Source organism: Rhinatrema bivittatum, chromosome 1 (assembly GCF_901001135.1).
Source record: "Rhinatrema bivittatum chromosome 1, aRhiBiv1.1, whole genome shotgun sequence".
Lineage (NCBI taxonomy): Eukaryota > Metazoa > Chordata > Amphibia > Gymnophiona > Rhinatrematidae > Rhinatrema > Rhinatrema bivittatum.
Genome location: NC_042615.1, coordinates 561,144,017 through 561,167,683, shown reverse-complemented (window position 1 = coordinate 561,167,683; position 23,667 = coordinate 561,144,017). Strand labels below are relative to the sequence as shown.

Below are 23,667 nucleotides of genomic sequence, written 5' to 3'. Positions count from 1 at the left end.
AAAAGGGATAGTGAATCGCGGGTTGGACTAACGCGGCCAAATTGTGAGTAGAAAGCGGGTTAGAAGCAGGGTAACCGCGGCCACACTTTACTTTATCGACCTGTAAGTCAGTTGCCTCGTTTTTCTTTCTTTCTTTCCTTGCATTCTCCCATTTAATTTTGGTTCCTCTTTTTCTGATTCCTTACGGAGATGTATTAGAATATTGTATATTATCGTTTTTGTTTAATGTAAATTTATTTTTCTTTCTAAACATCTGTTTGCTGTATGCAATGCTTTTGCTTTCTATAAAATTGAAATTTAATAAATATAAAGTTAAAAAAAATAAAAAAAATTGAGGAGTGAGCATTCAGATGTTCGCTCCTCCTACAAACCACCTATCTTCTGGGAATATCCAATATGCTGGCGGATCACCTCAGCAGAGTGCTTTGACCAAGTAAGGGGTCCTTATGACAATCATCAATCGAAGAACTAGTCATTTTAGGGGGTCAGCTGCCGTTTGACCTGTTTGCATCAATACAGAAGAGATAACTAGATTGTTTTGTTCTTAATTCCACTCAGCGATCTCAGGTTGGCCTAGGGCGTTTACCTCCTTCATAGGGGACAAGCCTCATGGATGTTTTCCACCACTACTGTTGATTGCCAGATCAGTGCAAATGCTGCTGCATGACTGCACTTCCCACTTCTTACCAATTTAATGTGACCTGGACAGCCATAGTTTGCATATCTCGTACAACTTTCCAACTGAGCCCCTATATACCTGGGGCACACCCTACGTTGGTAACTCAGAAGAACGCTCTCTCTGAGAACACAACAGAATTTAAAAACATTCAAAAAAGAGTTAAAAACCTGGATGTTTACAAAAGCCTACCAAATCTCCTAATGACACTATGCTAAAAACCTCACCAGAAGAGCCCAGCCTATACCTGAATGACTCGTTGAATGTCTAAAAAGCCATGTTAACAAATGTACGACTGTAGTAATGTAGAAATGTACGACTGTAGAAATCAATCCTTTGTAAACCGTTATGATGGCGAAATCGAACGACAGTATATAAAACTCGATAAATAAATACATAATACATAAATACATAAATATCATCCAGTTGTTTGGATATTGAACTCTCAGAACTTGCTCATTTCTCCTTGTCTAGAGCAGGAGTGGGCAAACTACAACCCACGGACCAAACCTGGCTCAACGACAGATTTTTTTTCTGGCCCTCCTCTCTTCCTTAGCTTGCCCTATTAGATCCAGTCTGCTGGTTTCTTTGATGTCATCAACAATGGCCTGAAATCGCAGGCCTTTGTTGATGACTTCGAGCTGGATATCAGTGGCCGGAGGTAATGTCCCCCTCAGAGGGAACTGCGGGACAGGAAGAGGAGGAGCAGATCAAGCTGTAAAGAGGCCCGAGCCACCCGCGACAAAGAAAGGAAGAGGCCACCAGTGGATCCCATGCTACAAGCAGTGAAGAGAAGAGGCCATGCGGCTGCTAGGGTCAGCAACAAAGAGAAGAGGCTGTGTGGCCGCTGGGGGAGATGGCGAAGAAAAGAGGCCAGTTTGCCTGGCTGTCATCTCTACAGGCCTTCAGCAGTATTAAAAGCTTGCAAGGGCAGCATGTTCTTTGCTACAATCTTGCGATACACAAAATGAGCATGGAAGAAGTGCTGCAACCAAGATTTTTCAATACCACATGGCCTGCAGAGAGGAGAAGGAGCAGCACAGCAGCTTTGACCATGGATCGGCTCCTCCCCAGAACTTGGCGACAGTGACAACTGTTTTGGAGGAGCAAGAGAAGTTGTGAGGTGCTGTGTGTATGTATGAGAGAGAGAATGAATGGGTGCCTGCCTGGAGGTCTGGGTGTGTGTAAGAATAAATGGGTGCCTGCTTGGGGGTCTTTGTATATTTGTGAGAATGAATGGGTGCCTGTCTGGGAGTCTCATTGTGAGAATGAATGGGTACCTGCCTGGCAGAGGATGGGGGGGGCAGGGCTATGTGTACGTGAGAATGAATGAGTTCCTGCCTGGGGGGGCAGTGCAATGGTGTAGTGAGGGGAGGGGCCAGGGGGCACCAGGATTTTGGGGGCACCAAGGGGACAGGGAATCCCATGCTGCCCAAAGAAGAAAAGGCTCTACGGCCGCCAGGGGCGCCATTGGCACCCAATGGCAGAAGAGGAGGCCCGCGGCCGCTGAGGAAGTCCATCCCACCCAGCGACAGAAGAGGAGGAAGCCTGCAGCCACTGGGGGTACCTATCCCGCCTGGCAGCAGATGCGGCCCCTGGGGGAATCCATCATGCCCGGCAGCAGAAGAGGAGGAGGGGGTCTGTAGCTATCAGGGAAACCCATCCTGCCCCACAGCAGAGGTGAAGGAGGCCTGCGGCTACCAGGGGAGCCCATCCCGCCTGGCAGCAGAGGTGGAGGAGGCCTATGACCTAAATGAAGGAAAGGATCAGGAGCCAGAGCCTGCCTGCATGTATTTGTGTGGAGGAGAGGGAGTGGAGCCAGTGTCTATGTGTGTATGTGAGAAGGAGAAGGCGTGGAGCCAGCATATGTGTATTAATGAAGGAGAGGGAATTGAACCAGCTTGTGTGTGTGTATATATATGAAGGAGATCGTATGGAGCCAGCCTGTGTGTATGTAGAGGAGATCATATGGAGCCAGTGTGTGTGGAAGAGAGGGATAGAGCCAGCATGCATGTGCCCAAGAGAGAATGAGGCAGTGTATGTGTAAGCCTGAGAAAGAGGGAGCTAGCCAACTTTTGTGAATTTTGAAAGAGTGTTTGTGTGTCAGTGTGAGCATGAGGATGAATGTGTATATATATGAAAGTCTGTGCACTTCCCTTCCCCTCCCACTACTCCACGACATTCTCAGGTTGACCAGAAGTCAAAAGTTCTCAGGTGTGGAGAGTGATTGATTTTTTTTTAATCCTTATTGATTTTAGTTAACCGAGTGTTATTTGATGTGTGTACAGTTTTGAAATATTGTATTGGTGTTTGGGAAATTTAAAAAAATATGAGTTTATAATTATTGGATGTTATTCTGTTCATCTGCAGTTTTGAAATATTAAATTTTTTTATTAGTATGGTTTCACTATTATGATTGATGCTTTATATTTCTTCATTTTATTGTTTGATGTTTTCTGAGGAAGGCTGATGCTTTAGTTTTTCCATACATGCACTACATACTGAGTATGACTTGTTGCGGTTTCCAGTTTAGTTTATGTCTGTACTTTTCCATTTATACTTTATGATCACTTTATTCTATATTTATTTATTGACTTTTTAAGTTAATGTTCTGATTCATTCTCTTTACACTGTTATGAATTTAAATGTAACTGGTTTGGTTATAATGTAAACCGGAGTGAAGGCTATGTCAGCTGTACCTCGGTATATAAACAAATGCTAAATAAATAAATAAAAATAAATATATTTGGTGATGTTCCAAATTCCACCCCCGTCATTGCGCCTTTCGCACGTCTTGGGTGCATTTGGTGCACTCTCGGGCATCCTCAGCTCGGTACTCACCCATATGTGAGGACTACCATTCTGCTTGTCCTGTGAGAAAGCAAGTGTTGCTTACCTGTAACAGGTGTTCTCACAGGACAGCAGGATGTTAGTCCTCACGAAACCCACCCACCACCCTGCGGAGTTGGGTCTGTATACGTTTTTACTTTTATTTTAGTTTCGCTTGTGCTTTTAGCTATAAGATGAGACTGAGGGAGACACCTGTGCTTCACAGGGATAATTGCAGGCTGAGCATGCTCAGGGCACTCAGTGTGCCAGTGTCAGTCAAAGCTTTGTAGAAACTTTGACAGAAATGTTTTCCGTATAGGGCTCCATCCTGTGATGTCACCCATATGTGAGGACTACCATCCTGCTGTCTTGTGAGAACACCTGTTATAGGTAAGCAACACTTGCTTAATGTTTGTAGTGTCACCTTTTCAAAGGTTGGTAACTGTTTGAGTGCTGGCAGTGCTGTTTTGGAATGGGAGGTTTATTATATTGTAATTGTAATTTAGCTTGCTCATGACTTTCTGAGGACCAAACCCACACCCAACATGAGTTGCAATAGTCCTAATATCATATATGTTCCATGGGTCTTTTTGGCTTTTATACAGGGTTTTCTGGTTGACACCACAGCAGTGCATGTAAATATGATATATATGCTGTTGTGATATTTTATTTCAAAAGACTGTACTTTGAGTGTCCTTTTTCATGTAAACTCTTTTATTATAAATGCATAATTTGAAATTATGTGTGGAGAGGGCCATGGTGGGGAGAAGGCTGGGCATAAAGCTTGTAAGATTCACTTAGGGTGCCTAATACCCTTGCACTGATGCTGATTAGAAAAGGAATACAAACCGTTGCGATGGTATTTAACTTAGTGACGGTATAGAAAAGATTTTAAATAAATAAATAAATAAATAATAATTAAAAAAAAAACAAAACAGAATGAGGAAGGGCCAGCCAGCACTGTAATTGTTTTCACAGGACTGCAAAAAAAGTTAGCACTGGCCCTGCACAATGGCACCCTGTGGTGACATGGTGGCTGGGTTCCCACCCTTCCCCAGTGAAAAGAGATCCCACACAGTTGTGCTGTGATGTGATGGTGAGGGAGAAAGGGGGGGCGCATGGGAGACAACGCAAATGCATTGACCCCCAGGTGCCGGAGACCCTTGCGAATCCTCTGGGGCTGTATGTATGTAAGAATGAATTGGTGCCTGTCTGGGGTCTGTATGTGTGTGAGAGAGAATGAATGGGAGCCTGCCTTGGGGGTATGTGTGTGAGAATGAATGGGAGCTTGCTTGAGGTGTGTGTGTGTGTGTGTGAGGGAGCCAGTGAGGATGAGTGTGTGTGTTTGTGTTTGTATGTGAGGAAGTCAGTGAGAGAGAGTGTGCATGTTTGTAGGTGGGTGGATGAGAGAGCAATTTGTGTGGATGAGTGAGAGCACATTGTGTGTATGGATTTGAGAGAGCATGTATATATGGGTGGATGAGAGAGCATTGTATATAAGGGTGAGGGAGAGTATGGGTGTGAGAGAAAGAGAGCACATGTGTGTGCAATAACTCCCTTCCCCTCTTCTTCTATGCCTGCTAATCCCTGACACTCTCTGGGCATCTGGAAATCAAAAGTTTCCAAGTATGGAGAACAGGGAATTTTTTTTTTATCCTGACAAGTTTTAATTATTTGGTATTATTTGATGTGTCTGTTGTAAAATATTTTATGGGTGTTTGGAACATTTTTATGAGATTTTAACTTTTTGATGTTATTCTGTTAAGCAGGATGGTAGTCCTCACATGTGTGTGACATCATCCGATGTAGGACCGGCATGGAAAACTTTTGTCAAAGTTTCTAGAAGCTTACCTTGGCAAGTCCCCCTTCAGTCTCTTCCTTTCCACGGTGCAGTTGCCTCATGGTTCGTGGAGCTCCTCTATTTCTTATTTTTTTCTCAACAGTATCGGGTCTTTTTCCTGGTTTTCCTTGTTGGGTCCCCTATCGGTCGGTGCCTCCTCGGTGTGGTAGGTTATTCTTGCCTTTTTCAACTTTGAGGTCGATTCTCGACTACTTGCCTTAGGGTGACTGCCAGTCATCGACTGCACGCTGGGTGTTTTTTCATGGTGTCGACCGGTTTTTGCCAGTGCCCCCAGTGCCCGCAGACCATGTCTATCATGGATCCTCATAAGGTTTGTATCCTCTGCCTGGGGGCCTCGCATAACCTCCATGGGTGTCATCCGTGTGACTAGATGACTCCCTAAGGCCATCGGGTGCACCTTGATAAGATGGAGAAAATTTTCAGTTCTTCAAAGTCTGCTCCTTCTACTCCTGTGTCGTAACCATCGACACCGAGAAGTCATGGGGAGCCTCCTGATACACTCCCTCTCGATATTCCTTTTGCTAGCTCTTCAAAGGATCGTGGGAATGGTGACAGATCCTTGGTGATTTCACCAAGGATCTGTCACAGACATCGGGGTCCTCCACTTCCTCGGCACCGGGGAAAGACCAGGCTGATCACCGTGAGACATCCCACAAGCATTGCCACCAGTCGCCATCAGCGCACAACTCCGGTTAAAAAGTCCAGACTTGGTTGGCAACATCGCTGGTGAAGAGGTGGGATCCAACCAAACATTTAGGCACTCAATGGAGGCAGCCAGATCCTTGAGAAACTGCTATTATTCTTGTATCTTGTGTGACAGTCCGGTATGGCCTGAAGAGCAGAGGCCTCTGCCGGGTCCATGGCCTTGGCAACCTGTTGGAGGAGTGGACCCTTGAACCGAGGGGAAGTTGGTGCTGCTTGTGGGGGGAGGCCCCACAGGCCCCCACCTTTGGTAGGCGAGGCCAGACAGGAAGCAGAGGCCAACTGGAGCTTCGCCAATACCAGTTCACGTTCCCCACAGGTTGAGCCTTTGGATACCGGGGCCAGCTGGACTTAGGTGGGCCTCTGCGTGGATGATCCCGTGGGGAGATGGCCAGGTGAGAAGGAGCAAGATAGACAGCGATATCGTGGTTGGGTCCAGGCGGAAGGTCAGAGGCAGGCATCAATACTCAAGGTCAGGTTCAGGCTGAATGTCAAAAGGCCGAGGGGCCATCTGAGGGCAGGAGCAGCAGTAAGCAGGAAGGCTGGAACTCAGGAAGGCAGGAATGCAGGCATTCTGGAACACAACTCAATGAGAGCAGTGGGACCTATTGCCAAGGCAAGCTCTGACTGCCAGAGTTCGCCTTAAATAGAAGGAGGCTGATGATGTCATCAGCAAGGGCCAAGGGAGATTTCCCGCCGTGGGCCATTTAAATCTTTGGGAGTGACGCACATGCACCTAGGGGGGCGCCCAGGAGACGGCGCTGTGTCAGGTGTGGCCATGGGTGGCTTGGTGGCGTTTGTGAGGCAGCTCAGCCCGGGGAGGGCTCCCGCATCGGCGGGAGAGCCAGCCGCCATTAGTGTCGCCGTGCGACACTAATGGCGGCTTCCTGCCGTGGCTAGGGAGCCCAGACCCGCCTAGGCAGGCAAGCGTCGGTGGGTGAATGGAGCCAGCCATGGGGCCCTGCGGTCAGCAAAAGTAACAGCCGTTTCATGCGGGGCCTCCTCCAACTAAAGCCCCCTCTTTGGCCTCTTGTTGAATCTTTGGACCTCAGCATTGTCCTGGCATGACTCATGCACCCGCTTTTTCAGCCGCTGCAATCCTGTGATCTGAAGTTCCTCACCTGGAAAGTTATATTCCTGGTGGCGATCACTTCGGCTCGTAGACTTGGTGAGCTTCAGGCTCTGGTTACGTACCTGCCATACATGAAGTTCTTCCACAATTGTGTGGTCTTGCGTACGCATCCTAAGTTTCTACCCAAGGTTGTGACTGATTTCCACCTCAATCAGACCATCGTTTTACCCACCTTCTTTTCGAGGTCTCATTCTCACCCAGGGAAACGAGCTCTTCATACATTGGACTGCAAGAGGGCCTTGGCTTTCTATTTAGATCGCACAGCCTGCCATGGACAGTCCACTCAGCTCTTTGTGTCCTTTGATACCAACAGGCTGGGAACGGCGGTGGGTAAACAGACCTTGTTTAACTGGCTGGCAGATTGCATCGCCTTCTGCTATGTGCAGGCGAGCCTTCTGCAAGCCGGCAGAGTAAAGGCTCACTCTGTGCAGGCTATGGTGACGTCGGTGGCTCATTTGCGTACAGTCCCTGTCGTCGAAATTTGCTGAGCCGCAACCTGGAGCTCTTTTTATGCATTTGTGGCTCATTACTGCTTGGACAAAGTTGGGCGTCAGGACATTGCCTTCGATCAATCCGTCCTGCGCAACCTGTTCCAGACCTGGACCCAGCTCTTCCTGTTCGTGCCTCTTGTGGGAACCAGACAGTCTCCTACTACCCCACAGCGCCACAGTTGTCGTTGTGCCCGTTGGTACCTTGTTCGGTTGCTGTTGGTCTCTCCTGTTAACAGGGACAGTCTGGAGCTCTGTACTCACCCACATGTGAGGACTACCATCCTGCTTGTCCTAGAAGAAAGCGCAGTTGCTTACCTGTAACAGGTGTTCTCCTAGCACAACAGGATGTTAGTCCTCAGGAATCCCGCCTGCCTCCCCATGGAATTGGGTTCTCCTTACGATTTGTTGTTCTATTTTTTTGCTTGTTTTTTACTCTGTTACGAGACTGAAGGGGGACCTCGCGTGGATAGCGGCATGCTGGGCATGCTCAGTGTGCTGGTCAAAACATCTAGAAACTTTGACAAAAGTTTTCCGTGCAGGGATCCATCAGATGATGTCACCCACACATGAGGACTATCATCCTGCTGTTCTAGGAGAACACCTGTTACAGGTAAGTAACTGCGCTTTACTCAAATTGACTTAGGGAATAGCCACGGCTTATTATTGGCATTAGTAGCTTGGGATTTATTTACTGTTTGGATATTTGCATGGTACTTGTATCCTGGATTGGCCACTTTGGAAACAGGATTCTGGACTTGATGGGCTCTCAGTCTGACTCAGTATGGCAATTTCTTATGCTCTTATGATCTTAACCCATGGGGTCGCCCTTTCAGTTCAATGTAGAAGGATTTTCATCAGTTTTGACAGGGGAAGTAGTGCTCCTCTCATTGGTTAACTCAACTACGAGAGTCTGCAAATTTTAAGCTAATGTCTGCTATATGCTACATATATACTTCTTTCTCAGTGGTGAGTGGTCCTTCCCACGCAACCAAAAATTTTCAACCAAAAGTTGTTTTGACTTTCCATATCAATCAATCCTTTGTATTGTCTACCCCTTTTTCTGACACTGCATATCCATGAAGGAATTAGAATCCTTCATATCTAAGGAAGTAATTTTCAAACGAGTTACACATATAAATGTAACATACTATCGTAGCAATTTTCAAAAGCCATTTACTTGAGTAAAGTATACTTGCACAAGTAAATCCAATGGACAATTCAATGGTATATATTGTAGCAATTTTCAAAAGCCTACTTAAGTAAAGTGCATTTACACGTGTAAAACCCAATTTTAAGCATGTAAATCCTTTTTAAAATCCACCCCTAAGATTATAGAAGTGTCTTCATCTGATATAAGAAAAGAACGTCTTTGCATTGTCAGGCTTCTTATCTATTGGTCACATGCAACACTAACCAACTTGACATCAAAGTCACCTACTGTATGTTGTCCACCAGCTTAATGGAATGTGTTCAGTTCTGCTACATCTTAGCAGGATTGCAGATAGCAAACTTAGTCAAACCTCATCAGCTCTGAGCTCACCTCTGTGGTGGCTTATCTTAGGGTATTACCCTTTGAGTAAGTTTGCAAAACTGCAACTTGGTAATCAATTCACACCTTTATGTCCCATTGCTTTCTGAACTATCTCTCAAGGACTAACAGTAACTTTGGACAAGCAGTTTTGCGTGAACTGTTTATAGCAGTAGTCTACTTTCCAAGAAGGAATCTGGGTTTCTTATTCAGTAAATGCTCTGCTGCAACCCTCATTTTGGGACTCCCCACAGATTATAACTAATTCAGCCTGCTTATTGATGGAAAAACAAAATTTTTCTTAGCGTAAATTCATGTCTTTGCCTGTTCTGTCTGTCTTGGCTTGATTCTCCGATACTGACCTTTGCCATGGACCCTGACCTGTTCTTGCTGCAAGCCCTGACCACTGCCCATACCTGGATTCTCTTTGACTGCTCTTTAAGGGACACTCTCCTAAGTCCTCCCATTCCCTGGAACCCAAGGGCTCAGCCTATGGGGTATGGGGCTGGTATAGGTGAAGCTCCAGCTCCAGTCCCAGTAAGAGCATGTCCACCAGCTATCTGCCTGGGCCTAGTATGTTCACCACTCCAGAGCCCAAGAGCTCACATCCATGACAAGTGTGTGATGTCACTGAATGATGTCACACTAAACGTTTTCTTCCAGAGCTTAGAAAAACTCAGAAGTCTTTCTGAGCATGTGTGAGTGTTCCACTCAGCTGCACAGAGCAAATCTCTTTTCTGGTTTTTCCTGTGCTGAAATGAAAGAACAATTGTATTCTCTCTACCGCCATTCATTGCATTTTAAAATATTTTCTTGATTTATTATTCCTTCTTAATTTTTTTGTTTTTTCAGTCTCAGTTTTTGTGAGTTTCCTTAAAAAAATTAGATTAGGTTTTCCTTCTATCTTGTTATTCATAATTTCATGAGAAAGCCTTTCAAACTTTGTGCCAAATGCAAACATAAAATGTTCAGACTTGGCTACTACAAGCTCTATTTTTGCTGCCTTGGTCCCCTTACATCACTCCCTGCTTCAGGAGAGTGAGGGGAGGTGGAATTATAAAAGGGAATTGGATAGAGACAACAACAAACATGGGCCCTGACTTTTATGGTCTGCGGTATTGATGCACAAAACGGCTTCTATGGCCAAGTCTGAAAGCAAAGAATATCAAGCAACATTGTCCGAATTATCCAGAAGGTTCCTCACCCAGTAAAAATGTTGCTAGCAGTAATTTATGGGTTTGACAGTTGCTTGGTTTTGATTGTAAATATTACTACCCTTATCATAAGGCTTAGGGGAAACTGCACGGAGCGGCAGTTACTACCCTTAAGATAAATGAGGATATCCTGCATCTTAGTGGAACACAGGATTTGAAGTGAGATAACAGTGTTGGAGCCACTTGGCAATAGTGATCACAACAATATCAAAATTGACTTAATAACTGGAGGGAGCGCAAAAAAGAAATCTAGTATGACAGAATTTAACTTTCAAAAAGGTGACTATGATAAAATGAGGAAAATGATTAGGAAAAAACTGAAAGGAGCAACTGCAAAGAATTTAGCTCAGGTATGGATGTTGTTTACAAATACCATCTTGGAAGCCCAGACCAGATGTATTCCACATATTAGAAAAGGTGTAAGGAAGGCTAAATGACTACCAGCATGGTTAAAAGGTGAGGTGAGGGAAGCTGTAATATCTAAAAGAAAATCTTTCAAAAATAGAATAAGGGATCCGAATGAAGGAAACAGCATAAGCATTGGCAAGTCAGATACAAAGCCTTGATAAGGAAGGCAAAGAGAGAATTTGAAAAGAATCTTGCTGTGGCAGCAAAAACTCATAATAAAAACGTTTCAGGTACATTCGAGGTAAAAAGCCTGCAAGGGAGTCAGTTGGACCACTAGTTGATCAAGGGGTAAAAGGAACACTTAGGGATGACAAAGCCATAGCAGAGAGACTAAATGAATTCTTTGCTTCGGTATTCACTGAGGAAGATGTAAGAGATATACCCATGCCAGAAATTGTTCCTTCAACAATATCCTTACATCAGAAACGTACCATCTCTTTAGCAGGACCCGTCCAATGGAACATGCTCCCGCCAGACATCCGTCTTGAGATCTGCTTCGCTTCCTTCAAAAAGAAAATTAAAACCTGGCTCTTTAGCCAAGCTTTTCCAGAACTTTGATTATTTTTTACCTCCAGCTATCAAGATTTTCTCACCATCGCAATCCCTTCTGCAGATCACATTTATCTTAGACAATTACGCCTTATTTTATGATTTGGTTTCTCAAAGAGACTATACAATTTTCTCAATGTTATTTTTCGAACCTGTTTTCCATGTTTTCCAAGTTCTATAACCTTGTTATATGTACCGCCTCTTGGCGTAATTTTTATGTTTCAATGTAAACCGATGTGATCTGTATTTTAATACAGGAACACCGGTATATAAAAATCTAAAAATAAATAAATAAATAAATGATATTCAAAGGTGATGATTCAGAACAACTGAAACAAATCTCAGTGAGCATGGAAGATGTACTAGAGTAAATTGGCAAACTATATAAAGAGTAGCAAATCACCTGGACCAGATGATATATATCCCAGAATGCTGAAAGAACTGACAAATAAAATTGCAGACATGCTATTGGAAATTTGTAAACTATCAGTAACATCATCTATGGCACCTGAAGACTGGAGGGTTGCCAGTGGAATGTCAAATTTAAAAAAAATGGATCAAGGGGTGATCTACAGATCAGTGAGTCTGATATTTGTGCCAGGCAAAATGGTAAAAATTATCATAAAGAACAAAATTGCTCAACATATAGATAAGCATTGTTTAATAGGACAAAGCCAACATGGATTTAGCCAAGCTAAGTCTTGCCTCACGAATTTGCTACATTCTTTTGAGGGCGTAAATAAACATGTGGATAAAGGTGAGCCAATTGATATAGTGCATCTGGATTTCCAGAAAGAATTTGACAAAGACCTTCATGAGAGATTTCTTAGGAAATTAAAAGGAAATTAAAAAATCTTGGGATAGAAAACTTGAAAGCAGGGCTGAATGGTAAAATTTCCCAATGGAAAAAGTTGAATAGTGGAGTGCCCCGGGAATCTGTTATGGGACCATTGCCTTTTAATATATTTATAAATAACCTGGAAATGGGAACAACAAGTGAAGTGATCAAACTTGCCGATGACACAAAATTATGCAAAGTTAATCGCAAGAGGATTGTGAGAAATTGCAAGAGGACATTGCAAAACTGGGATACTGGTAATGGAGTTGGCAAAGGAAATTTAATGTGCACAGGTGCAAAGCAATGCACTTAGGGGCGGATTTTCAGAGCCCTGCTCGCCTAAATCCGGGCGGATTTAGGCGAGCAGGGCCCTGCGCGCCGGTGCGCCTATGTTCAATAGGCCTACCGGCGCACGCAGACCCCAGGACTCGCGTAAGTCCCGGGGTTCTCCGAGGGGGGCGTGTCGGGGGGGCGGGCCCGATCCGCGCGGCGTTTTCGGGGCGGGACGTAGCGTTTCGGGGGCGGGCCCGAGGGCGTGGTTACGGCCTGGGGCGGTCCGGGGGCGTGGCCGCGCCCTCCGGACCCGCCCCCAGGTCACGTCCCGGTGCGCTAGCGGCCCGCTGGCGCGCGGGGATTTACGCCTCCCAGAGGGAGGCGTAAATCCCCCGACAAAGGCAAGGGGGGGGGTTTAGACAGGGCCGGGCGGGTGGGTTAGGTAGGGGAAGGGAGGGGAAGGTGAGGGGAGGGCAAAAGAAAGTTCCCTCCGAGGCCGCTCTGATTTCGGAGCGGCCTCGGAGGGAACGGAGGTAGGCTGTGCGGCTCGGCACGCGCCGGCTATATGGAATCGATAGCCTTGCGCGCGCCGATCCCGGATTTTAGCGGCTCCGCGCGGCTACGCGCATATCTACTAAAATCCAGCGTACTTTTGTTGGCGCCTGATGCGCCAACAAAAGTACGCCAAATCGCGCTATTTGAAAATCTACTCCTTAGGGAAGAGTAACCCGAATTATAATTACATAATGCAAAGTTCCATATTAGGTGTTACCACTCAAGAAGAGGAACTAGGTGTCATCATTGAAAATATGTTGAAATCTTCTGCTCAGCTGCAGCCAAGAAAACAAATAGAATGCTAGGGATTATTAGGGAAGAAATGAAGAATAAAACAGAGAATATCATAATGCCTCTCTATCAATCCATGGTACGACCTTATCTGAGTACTGTGTGCAGTTTCAGTCATCATATCTCAAAAATGATCTAGCAGGATCAGAAAAGGTACAGAGAAGGGTGACCTAAAGGGGATGAAACAGTTCCCCTACGGAGAAAGACTAAAGAGGTTAGGACTCTTAAGCTTGGAAAAGAGAAGACTGAGGGGAGATATGATGGAGGTCTATAAAATAATGAGTGGAATGGAACAAGTAAAGGTTAATCAGTTGTTTACCATTTCAAAAAGTACAAAACCATGGGACACACAATGAATTTACTAGGTAATACATTTAAAACTAAAAAGAGAAAATATTTTTTTATTCAACACTTAATTAAGCTCTGGATTTCATTACCAGAGGATATGGTGAAAGCTATTCGTGCAACTGCGTTTAAAAACATTTTGGGCAAATTCCTGAAGGAAAAGTCCATTAACCATTATTAAGTTAGAGTTGCGGAAATCCACTTCTTATTCTTGGGATAAGTTACTTGGAATCTGTCTACCCCTTGGGATCCTGCCAGATACTTGTGAATTGACTTGGCCACTGTTCAAATCAGGATACTGGACTTTGCTTTGGTCTGATCCAGGTAGATCAGTTCTTAGGGGTAGATTTTAAAAGCCCTACGTGTGCCAAATCAGGGAGATATGTGCATCTCTCAGGCTGGCACGCAGTGCACATATTTTAAGAAGCATTCATGGACACGCGTATCTCCCGGTAGTGCACAAAAGAAAAAGTCCAAAAAAGAGGCGGGGCTTGGTCTGGGCAGGGCATGGGCATTCCGGGAATTTAAATGGAAACCAGGACATAAATATTTATGTGCACTAGGGTCCCCTACCGTGTAACTTTACTTCTGTTGTAGATGGCGTGTAAGTTATAAAACAAAAAAATACTAGGCTAGTCAGTGGGGTTTTAAGTTGGGGCAGGTAGGTTAAAGGAGAGGTTAGTTAGCTGGGTTGGGGGGGTAGGAATTCCTATCCTGTAACTGGGCAAAGTGGGAACAAACTGGTTTAACTGATAATTGCGTCAGCATGCAAGTATATATGATAATCCCCCCCCCAACACACACACACACACACTTGCGGAGTAGAAGTGGCACATGCGTGCATCCATATAAAATGGCGCGCACATTTATGCACGTCCAAGCCAATTTTATAAGATGCACATATATATGCGCGCATGTTATAAAATGGCCGCATCCATGGGCACGAGCCGGCATACACGCGTTCATGTACACCCGCTCGGCTGTTCTAAAGTTACCGTCTTAAATTCTTAGCCTCTCTACTAACAATCAATGCAATAGAACCAGGAGTTTTACTAGAGATTTTCTTATCTCATAAAAGAGGTCTCTAACCCCTTCTGGATTTGAGAAACCTAAATACGTACCTCAAAAGAGAAAAATTTAGGATGAATTCTGTTCACACTTTTCTTCGTCATGTGGAAGAAACAACTGGTTGATGACTTTGGATCTGAAAGAGGTTTACACACATTTCCATTCAAAAACTACAGGAAGTACCTACACCTCATGACAAAGGAAAATCAATACCATGTGCTTCCCTTTGGCCAAGAGTATTCATCAAATGGCTGGCAGGTATAGCAGCCCATATCAAGTAAAACAATGTTTGTTTTTTCCTATTTAGATGACTGGCTAATATCGAACAGATCCTCAAAAAAAGTGAAGCTAGCCACACCTTATATGCCTCACACCCTCCAGTCACTGGAATTCGTAGTCATTTTTCAGAAATACCATCTGACTTCAGCTCATTAATTGGACTTCATAGGAGCTCACTTGGATATCCATAAAAGAAAATTTTTCCTTCCACTTCAAAGAATGAATGCCCTAATCTGCTTAGTTTACTTTTTGTCCACTAGAAACATAGAAACATAGAAACATAGAAATGACGGCAGAAGAAGACCAAATGGCCCATCCAGTCTGCCCAGCAAGCTTCCCTCATTTCTTCTCCCATACTTATCTGTTTCTCTTAGCTCTTGGTTCTAATTCCCTTCCACCCCCGCCATTAATGTAGAGAGCGGTGATGGAGCTGCATCCAAGTGAAATATCTAGCTTGATTAGTTAGAGGTAGTAGGGGTAGTAACCGCCGCAATAAGCAAGCTACACCCATGCTTATTTGTTTTTACCCAGAATATGTTATACAGCCCTTATTGGTTGTTTATCTTCTCCCCTGCCGTTGAAGCAGGGAGCTATGCTGGATATGCGTGAGGTATCAGTTTTTTTCTTCTCCCCTGCCGTTGAAGCAGGGAGCTATGCTGGATATGCGTGAGGTATCAGTTTTTTTCTTCTCCCCTGCCGTTGAAGCAGAGAGCTATGCTGGATATGCATCGAAAGTGAAGTATCAGGCACATTTGGTTTGGGGTAGTAACCGCCGTAACAAGCCAGCTACTCCCCGCTTTGTGAGTGTGAATCCTTTTTTCTTCTCCCCTGCCGTTGAAGTTATGCTGGATATGCGTGAAGTATCAGTTTTTTTTTCCCCTGCCGTTGAAGCAGAGAGCTATGCTGGAAATTTGTGATGTATCAGTCTTTCTCCCATGTCGTTGAAGCAGAGAGCCATGCTGGATATGCGTCGAGAGTGAAGTATCAGGTACATTTGGTTTGGGGTAGTAACCGCCGTAACAAGCCAGCTACTCCCCGCTTTGTGAGTGCGAACCCTTTTTTCTTCTCCCCTGCCGTTTAAGCAGAGAGCTCTGCTGGATGTGTGAAGTAACAGTTTTTCTTTTCCCCTGCTGTTGAAGCAGAGAACTATGCTGGATATGCATTGAAAATGAAGTATAAGAATGGAGTGATCAAGCTAGTTGAAAGGCATCAGGAATAGAGGAAGGTGGAGGTAGTAATTTGGATATTTGGTTTGGGGTAGTAACCGCCGTAACAAGCCAGCTACTCCCGTCTTTGTGAGTGCAAATCCTTTTTTCCACATTTCCTCTTGCTGTTGAAGCTTAGAGTGATGTTGGAGTCACAGTAACCATGTGTATGTTTATTGAATAAGGGTATTGTCTCCAGGCAGTAGCCATCATTCTGGCGAGTCACCCACTCTTCATTGGCGGCCTCTTGACTTTATGGATCCACAGTGTTTATCCCACGCCCCTTTGAAGTCCTTCACAGTTCTGGTCTTCACCACTTCCTCCGGAAGGGCATTCCAGGCATCCACCACCCTCTCCGTGAAGAAATACTTCCTGACATTGGTTCTGAATCTTCCTCCCTGGAGCTTCAAATCGTGACCCCTGGTTCTGCTGATTTTTTTCTTATGGTAAAGGTTTGTCGTTGCCTTTGGATCATTAAAACCTTTCAAGTATCTGAAAGTCTGTATCATATCACCTCTGCTCCTCCTTTCCTCCAGGGTGTACATATTTAGATTCTTCAATCTCTCCTCGTACGTCATGCGATGAAGATCCTCCACCTTCCTGGTCGCCCTTCTCTGTACCGCTTCCATCTTGTCTTTGTCTTTTTGTAGATACGGTCTCCAGAACTGAACACAGTACTCCAGGTGAGGCCTCACCAAGGACCTGTACAAGGGAATAATCACTTCCCTTTTCTTACTCGATATTCCTCTCTCTATGCAGCCCAGCATTCTTCTGGCTTTTGCTATCGCCTTGTCGCATTGTTTCGCAGACTTCATATCATTAGACACTATCACCCCAAGGTCCCTCTCCTGCTCCGTGCACGTCAGCCTTTCCCCCCCCATCGAATACAGTTCATTCGGATTTCCGCTCCCCATATGCATGACTTTGCACTTCTTGGCATTGAATCTCAGCTGCCATATCTTCGACCACTCTTCCAGTTTCCTTAGATCCCGTCTCATTCTCTCCACTCCTTCCGGCGTGTCCACTCTGTTGCAGATCTTAGTGTCATCCGCAAAAAGACAAACCTTACCTTCTATCCCGTCCGCAATGTCGCTCACAAAGATATTGAACAGGACCGGTCCCAACACCGATCCTTGCGGTACACCACTTAAAACCGCTCTCTCTTCAGAGAAGGTTCCGTTTACCATCACACATTGTCTTCTGTCCATCAACCAATTTGCAATCCAGGTCACCACCTTGTCACTCACTCCCAAGCTTCTCGTTTTATTCACCAGTCTCCTGTGCGGAACCGTATCAAAAGCTTTGCTGAAATCCAAGTATATGACATCGAGCGCTCTTCCTTGGTCCAATTCCTTGGTTACCCAGTCAAAAAAGTCAATCAGATTTGTCTGACAGGATCTTCCCCTGGTGAATCCATGTTGCCTCTGGTCCATCAATTCTCCGGACTGTAGATAGTTCACTATTCTCTCTTTCAGCAGAGACTCCATTACTTTTCCCACCACCGAAGTGAGGCTAACCGGCCTGTAGTTGCCAGCCTCCTCCCTGTTCCCACTCTTGTGAAGCGGGACCACCACCGCTCTTCTCCAGTCTCTCGGCACCACTTCCCGTTTCTAGGGATCTATTGAACAGGTCACACAGCGGACCCGCCAGAACATCTCTGAGCTCCCTCAATATCCTTGGATGAATCCCATCAGGCCCCATGGCTTTGTCCACTTTCAGGTTCTTTAGCTCTTCCCACACATTTTCTACTGTAAAAGGATTTTCATCTATTCCACTTCCCTCCAGTTTCTTGTTGTGTAGAGATGGTCCTTCTCCAGGGTCTTCTTTAGTGAACACAGAGCTGAAGTATTCGTTTAATATTTCTGCCATTTCTTCGTCTGTCTCCACACATTGATCATTACCACCTTTCAATTTCACTATACCACTTTGGACCTTTCTCTTTTCGCTGATGTATCTGAAAAATGTTTTGTCACCATTTTTTATCTCCTTGGCAATCCTCTCTTCTGCTTGATTTTTTGCCAACTTGATTGTTTTCTTCGTCTCCCTCAGTTGATACAAATATTCTTCTTTGTGCTCCTCCCTTTGGGATCCTTTATATTTCTTGAATGCTGTTCTTTTAGCTTTAATTTTGTCAGCCACCTCCTTTGAGAACCAGATAGGTTTCAATTTTCTTTTGCTTTTCTTTATGTTTCTAACATATAGAGCAGTTGCCTTGGTGATTGCTCCTTTTAGATTGGTCCACTGCTGATCCACATCTCTCTCGTTCTCCCATCCTTTAAGTTCTTCCTCCAGGTACTTTCCCATTTCCTCAAAGTCTGTGTTTTTGAACTGTAAAACTCGGGTCTTTGTGGTTCTTTTCCCTATTCTATTAGTGATATTAAACCATACCGTTCGATGATCACTGCTGCTGAGGTGGGCGCCCACCTGGACATCTGAGACATTATCTGCATTATTGAGCAATAAGTCGAGTATAGCACCTTCTCTCGTGTGTTCCAACACCATTTGTTTGAACAAAGATACTTGCATGGCATCCATTATTGCTCTACTATTTTTAGTTTCTGCAGAGGGGATTTTCCAGTCTACATCTGGCATATTAAAGTCACCCACGATCACCACTTCTCCCTTCTTACCTATCTTATGGATGTCTTCAATCAGATCTCTGTCCAGCTCTTCCTTTTGGTTTGAGGCCTGTAAACCACTCCAATATAAATGGACACTCCGTCATCTTTTTTTAGGTCGACCCATAGAGCTTCTTCTTTACCCCAACTTCCTTGTAGCTCAGATGCTTGGATGTTGTTTCTGACATAAAGAGCCACACCTCCCCCTTTTCTATCCTCTCTGTCCTTCCTTAACAAGTTGTAGCCTGGTATTGTTGTATCCCATTCATGAGATTCTGTGAACCATGTTTCTGTGATAGCAACAATGTCCAATTCTGCCTCAGCCATTAGGGCCTGCAGATCTGGGATTTTATTTCCCAAACTATGAGCATTTGTGGTCATAGCCTTCCAGGTACTCTCTTTAAGGTTATTGCTTTTCCTGGACTCCTTATGAGATATTAGTTGAGATTTGTTATTCACTTTACTCTTTCTGTTTGTAGTTGTGCCACTGTTGACAGAGTTATCCATCTCAATTAGATTTTTCTTTTGGTTATGGATCTTGAAATACTGCATGCATTGTGTTTTTTCTCTCTTTTCTGGTAATACTGCAATGTTTTTCTCAAGAACTTCCTCAGTTTTTAATATAGAGAGGGCTTGTTCTTTTTGCATTTGGTACATTGTGTGTCTCCTTATCACAGGTCTAATTCTACCAGAGCCCACTGTAATCCTGGATTGTAAAGAATTTCTTAATGACCTGTTTGAGTGGGAGGGTGTACCTGTTGGCTGCTCATCTGTCAAGAATGGATGACTTTGGGTCCTACCTGAGCCTAATGGATCTCCTTTTCTTGACTCCTGGTTTTTCCGTGATATTGGGGAATTATTATCTGTGTAATGCAATGTGGGTGTAATACTTTTAATTGAAGCTAATTGAGCTTTTATCTCAGTCAGCTCCATTTTCAAGGAAGAGAGTTGTGCACAAATTGGGCAAGCTCTAAGTTTCCAGATGCTTTCCCTCAGAATAAAGGCTCTACAGCAGTTACATTGGATAGTCCTCATCTTGGTAGTTTGTGATTTGTATTTCCTTGACTGTTACCAATGTACTAATTTATCTCGCTGCCACTGGGAAGTTAGGCAGTCTTTATTAGAAAACAAGCCCCAGGGGTGGGTGGGTAGAGGGGTAGGGAGGGAGGGAGTCAAACAGTTTAGCCTGGGACAAGCTGGGTAAAGCAGGTCACTTCTGGACTGTTGCCTTTGCTTTTGGTCAATTGTTTTAAAAAACAGTCTTTATGCCCCAATTTTTAGTTTGAACCGATTTTTTGTGCCAACTAACTCCAAGGGAGAGTTTAAAAGGTGTTTTCAAAGCTGGAGAGCTGTCTACTTGGAGGTTTCTTTTTTTGGTTTTTTTTTTTTCCTTCTAGCTTTATTCAAACAGCAAATCAACTTACTAGATTAATAGCTTACTATAAAGAAATGAAACACAGACTATAAAGAAAATTAAAAACAGACAGGAATAATCACAGAACCTTTCTACAGTAATAGTAATAACTATAAAGAAATGAAACAGACTAAGAAAATTAAAACCCACAGGAATAATCACAGAACCTTGCAATAATCAAAAACCTTGCAATAATAAAAAAATATACTTAGCCACAATGCAGATTCCACAATGTAATATACACGTCCACCAGGAGAAAAACCCTTCCAGCTTGTGCTCAGGAACACAATGGCTCCCCTCCTCTACGAATACCTTGCCCAAGGTCTGGGACACACCCAATTCAGTTAGATTACGTCACTTCTGGACTGTTGCCTTTGCTTTTGGTCAATTGTTTTAAAAAACAGTCTTTATGCCCCAATTTTTAGTTTGAACCGATTTTTTGTGCCAACTAACTCGGCTATCAGTAGCAGCCAGAGCTTTTGTGGCAATGTTAGGTTATATGGCAGCCACAGTCCATGTCATGCCCTTCATACATCTACATATGAGAAAAGCTCAATGTTAGTTGAAACTTTTGGAGCTAGCATTTCTAATCAGTGTCTCACAGAATAAGTCTCTTTAAACTCTTTGCCCACTTGTTGAGATGGTAGATGCAACCATCCAACCTTTTTTGCTGTCAACCCTTTCATCCTCCACAGACTCAGCAGGTACTAACCACAGATGCCTTCCTCTAGGGTTGGGGAACCCATCTCAACAATTTTTTGCTCTCAAGGGACGTGCAGCATTCAAGAATAAAGACTCCACGCAAATACTTCTGAAGCTAAGAGCAATTTTCAAAATTCTTCTTTGTTGCATGTCCCGTCCGCGGTAGGACCACATCCGGGACTACTCACCTTCGCAGCACTGCTCCCAGACCCAGTCCATCCTCGCTCGTGACTGTGGGCAGCTGCCTACGCTTCTGAGCCCCTGCTGCCTCCTCTGCCTTTCCTGGCTCCTCCACGGACCTCCCCAGCACCCGGTGGGTCTCCCTTGCTTATGCGCGCATGTGCACCTCTTTGACCTTTAAAGGGGCCGTGGCAGGAAACTAGCCTGCGGCCCCGGATAATGACATCATTGGGCCCTGCTACTTAAGTTCCTTGCCTTGGCAACAGGTCTCCACATTTGTTCGTGTGCTCTTTGCCCTTCTTTCCTGGTTCCTGATCCTGACTCCGTTCCTGGTTCCTGTTCCTGATCCGTACCTGGTCCCTTCCTAGTCTTGCTGGACTGACCTTTGGCTTTGACCCTTGCTACATTGGACCATGCTCAGGACTGACCTTTGGCTTTGACCCTTGCTACATTGGAACACGCTCAGGATTGACCTCTTGCTTCATCTGGACCACGCTCAAGACTGTCCTCTGGCTTTGACCCTTGCTACGTTGGACTATGCTCAGGATTGACCTCTGGCTTTGACCCTTGCTACATCTGGACCACGATCAGGACTGACCTTTGGCTTGACCCTTGTTTCGTTTGACTCTGTACCTTGCCTTGCTCAATTGCCTACCCTGACGCTAGCCTGTCTCAGACTACGCATTCGGTATCTCCTTGGACTTGGCCTTCCTAGGCTCCGGCCTTCTATTACCTGGGCACCACCTGCCTCCGCTCTGTTCCTCTTTGGTGTCCGGGTCTCTGGATCCCTGCCTCGTCCAGACCTACGTCGGTCCTTTGATACCTCTGCTAGTCCCTGGCTACCATTCCTCTCCTCTACTGGGAGTCATCATATGGAGGTCCGCCTAAGACCAACCGGCCCCAGCACCCAAGGCTCAACCTTCAGGGAATGAGGGCTGGTATTGGCGAAGCTCCAGTCAGCCTCCGTCTCCTAGTCAGCGCCGCCTCCCGCCTCCCGTGGGGCTTGCCCTATGGATAGCGTCAACCGCACTTCGGGCCAAGGGTCCACCACCAGCGCAACATTCTTGTATTTGAGCTATGGTTAAAGGGAACAGTAATTCGAATCGAAACAAACAATAAGATAACAATTTACTACCATCAACAAGCAAGGAGAAAACGGATCCTTGAAGCATTGCAAGGAAGCTTTCAGGATTTTGAATTGTGTAATATTAAGGAATATATAGACAATATATTAGTGGATTCATTGAACCGAGGCCTTTACCCCTCACAAATGGTCTCTTCATTTTAGCATGACTTTATTACATTCAAGTCTGGGGAGTGCATCATGTAGTCCTGTTTACAGCTGTATTCAATCATAAACTCCCTCTCTACTGCTCAGGTAGGCCAGTGTCTGACTCCCTAGCATCAGATGCTTTTTTGATCCCATGGAATCAAGAACTGATGTATACATTTCCATTTATTCTTCTCATATCTAAAACAATTTTCAAATTAAGACAAGACAAGGAGAAATAATTATAATAGCTCCCTTTTGGCCAAGTCAAATATAGTTTCCATAACTTTGATGACTAGCTATTGATCAACCAGAAGCAATAGGGATATGCCCAAATCTTTTGACACAATACAGTGGAACAATACTTCACTTTAACATTCAGTCTCTAGCTCTTATGTTATGGATATTGAAAGTGAGATAGTGCAAGCAATGCTCTTGCCCTTGGAGTGACAAGAAGGCCTTCTATCACTAGAATAGCTGAAATTATCATGAACCCATTACGCATTCCACATTTTCATGCATCTATGTTTTAGGCTCTGTAATTGAAAGAAAAAACATATTTGTGTAAAAATGGATGTTCTGTAATAAGTATTTTGTCAAATTATTTCAAAGTTTTGATGGTACAGTTTGTGACAACAGTGCTTTTATTACTCTGTGTCATACAATTTCAATAAAAGACCTCATTGTAGGGTTTTGTTTTGTTGATAGTATTTTTCAACTGAACATAAAATGAGATGAAATAACCAACAAAATCCTTAAAAACAAAAGTCAAAACATTGACTCTACATGTACAGTAAAATCTAAAAATGTATTACAAACTGCTGGGAATGGTAAATATACTAGAATCATGCATGTGCATGTTTTCGTGCACCTATGGTTTAGGCTCTATAATTGAAACAAAACTTAAGAATTACTTAGAATGCAAATGAAAATATCTTTCTTTCACATTCTGTCATCAGTTTATACAGGTATTTGATGACATGTTTCACATCAAACTACAGTTTCACTAGAACTGCCGCAGGCATATTGCTATACAACTGAAAAGTGTAAAGGCTCATACAGATAATCAGTGTACATGAGTGCAGCAGGTTGCAGTTCCATCATTTATGACTCAGTATTGTACATATCCACAATGTAATTCAAGTTGAGCCTACATGTATTGTATTATATACAGTGCACACATACCTAACTTGATCTAATCAGGCCTGTAATACAACTGTATTATTCTTGTGATAATTT

At 44.2% G+C, this 23,667-nt stretch overlaps 1 protein-coding gene across 4 annotated transcripts in view; it reads left to right on the top strand.

Annotated features, from left to right (window-relative positions):
• Positions 1 to 23,667, top strand: part of KIF27 (kinesin family member 27) — a 342,610-nt gene that overhangs the window by 130,322 nt on the left and 188,621 nt on the right. The window lies entirely within an intron of this gene.